This window comes from Centruroides sculpturatus, unplaced genomic scaffold (genome assembly GCF_000671375.1).
Source record: "Centruroides sculpturatus isolate CEXI.00-Female unplaced genomic scaffold, Cexi_2.0 scaffold2248, whole genome shotgun sequence".
In the NCBI taxonomy this organism is placed as follows: domain Eukaryota; kingdom Metazoa; phylum Arthropoda; class Arachnida; order Scorpiones; family Buthidae; genus Centruroides; species Centruroides sculpturatus.
The window spans coordinates 13142-16400 of NW_019386608.1; positions in this window are offsets into that span (position 1 = coordinate 13142).

Here is a 3259-nt window from a genome sequence, read left to right on the forward strand (position 1 = left end):
TTTATATATATAAAAGACTGTTTTTCTAAGTAATCTAGAATCTAGCTGCAAGGACCCGCTTCGCTGGGCAAAAAGTAACGATAGTGAAGATTAAGATAATTATATTATAGCCAACCTTACCCGTTTTCACAGAATGCAAGAATTAGGTCCCCCGTTTCCAGATTAATTAGAGAATTTTTACGAGTCTAAAAATATGTTCGATTTCCCGCAAAAACGCAAAAAACCACCTGTAAATCTTGCATGCCGCTTTATGTTATCACTTCCTTTGTTACTCAACACTTCCATTGTTAATACTTCCACTGTTACACATCTTCGAAGTCAACCACTTTCAACCCCATATCTCCCACACCCTTATAGCAAAGAATGCAAAAATTAGGTCCCCCGTTTCCAGACTAATTAAAGAATTTTTATGTCCAGTCAAATGACCTATTTTCAATTTGATCAATTTTCTGGAACATTTACAATCGTTCTATAATCGAACCAATTCAAATACAAATTCGAATTTAAACAGTTCGAACATTTTTAAAATCGAAATAGAAAATCTTCGAAGTCAACCACTTTAAGCCCCCATATCTCCTGCACCCTTATAGCTATCGAGACGCAACCACCATAGTGCACGAATGGAGACTTGGGGCTACTACCACATACAAACACCATTCATGTACGATGTGTAGTTTTGGATGAAAAGTGAAATATAGGGACACACATGTCCATTTATATATATATATATAGATTGTGATTTCAGATACAGATACTGAAGGAATTATACGAGGCATGTTCAGAAAGTAAGTGTATTGTGACCATAATGGGCTGCGATTTTTTTTGTTTTTTGAGGGTTGGCAACACTAAGTGGTAGAGAGAGATCTCCTGATTGAGTGAGCATTTCAGGAACACTGTAGTATGTAAAATCACATTGTAGTATCCAGTTGCATGAAAGATGTCTAAGAAATCTTACCAAGTGCGAGCCATGTGCTGTGATCTGCCTCCTATTCACAGAAGGAATAACACCTACCAAAATTTTTTTGTGAAACAAAACAGTTTATGGCAAAGGTGTTATGAACAGAATGAGTGTGTTTAAGTAGTGTAGGAAGTTTAGTGGAGGCAGAACAAATGTTCATGACGAACAGAGGAGTGAAAGACCTTCCATTTTGACTGATGAGTTGGTGCAAAAAATTGAGGAAACTGTTCATGAAGACCACCAATTGACAATGGATGAAATTTCTGCAATATTTCCACATCTCTCCAGTACTTTCTTATATGAGACACTCACAGAACGCCCATCCTCACACAACCTTAGCCACCAAGGCGCTCTTGGACTCATTTGGTTGGGATGTTTTGAACCACCTCCCTGTATTCCCGACTTGGCGCCTTCAGATTATCATCTTTTCACCTCCCCGAAGGCACACATGGGTGGAATTAAATTTTCAACTGACGAGCAGATACAGAAAGGTTCTGAAGGGGGAAGGAGCTGGTGGGAGAGTTCTTCAAGGAGGGCATAAAGAAGCTTGTGCCACGGCTCAACACATGCATTAATGGAATGACAATTATGTGGAAAAATAGTCAATAAGTGTATCAACAATATCCTCTAATTTTTTTTCAAATACACTTTTTTTAAAAAAATATAAAAATCTAGTAAACTTACTTTCTGAACATGCCTCATAATATAAATTTTACTTACTTGTTAGTGTTATTTGACAATATATATTGGATTTACTTGAATGAATGGAGTTAGCATGTAGCTATCCACTTTTAAAATAAAGAACTCTCTATACAGACTGATAACATGTTGAGAATGGAATACAAAACATTAAAAATAATTTAAACATAGGATGTGTTAACAGACTTAATTATCATGAATGATCTTACATTTAATAACATATGGGATTAAAAAACATTACATCATACTAATTGTATTATTCAATTTTAATTTTTTTTAAGTTGATAAATATAACTGGAGGCAGCCATGTTGCTTTGTCAGAGCTCACAATATCCACAACCCAATGAGTGCAATGTGCATCATTGTTGCACTGATGAACTCATTGGTGAATATCAGAACACTGATGCACTATTTGATGCATAGTGGAATGTATCCAATGTTTTCCATGTCAGAGTTTTTTTTTATTCCAGTTTGAACTCAAATCCACGATCTCTCTCAAAAGGTACTTTCCACAAATAATTTTAAGAACCCAGCAACAACACACTTTATAGAACTTTAAATCCATGATGATTTACTGAACAATACTCTTTGAAATGCCTGTTATTTCAGCAATTTTATGAATATTACATTCAACTCAAGCTTTGAATAATTTTCAAATCACATTTGCCATTTTGCTTGTCAAATACAAACTATTGAATGGAGAACAATAAAATATGCATGGTTACTGCTAATACTACTATCCACCACAAACCATATATGCCTGTTATGTTCAGGTTGCAAATGCAGATTACATACTGTGTAATCAAATTGCAAATATTGTACCTTAATATCAAACCACCACATTTATCATTAAGTATAAAAATCCTTTAATGTGTTATAATTATCTTTAATTTTATTAATCAATATATAAGATAAAAAATATATATTATTGTGACGTTGACACAATGCCAGGCTACAATTTTTAATCATATTTTTAATTTTAATTTAAAATATATACTCCCTACGTCATATTAGTAATGTCTTGCCCTGTACATCATACTTTCCTCTTAGCAATAGAGTTGTGTGTCATCTAACATTCATCTAAATTTTTGAATTGAAATAATGTGACTTCCAATGCAAACTAGAAGTTCATATGGAAATCTTGGGGCAGAAGGTCCCAATTAACTATATATCTGGTCTCAACTTTCATCTAACTTCGTTCTCTAGATTAAGGAAGGATAGACAGACAAATTCCTACTGTCATATGTATGTCTAAGTCTACAATTTTTTCAAATTGCAACCCAATTCCCAAGAATAAAACTAGCATATTTTTCAGATTTTCCATATCCTTTACTCATGGTGAGAAGCACTTTTTTAAATTATAACTTTCGGAAGGTTATAATTTAAAATCTTTGTATGTAATATTTATAGAAAAAAAAACTGAATATAGCAGTTAAGACAACTCAAAATTATTTTTATACCTTCTTAGTTACATTAAATGTAATTATCAAAAATAAAGAACTATTTTTGTTTTAAAAAGTTTCTTTTAAATTATAACTAAGAAATAAGTATTATACTGTACAATACTTAATAAAATTCGAATATTAACATAATACCACAATA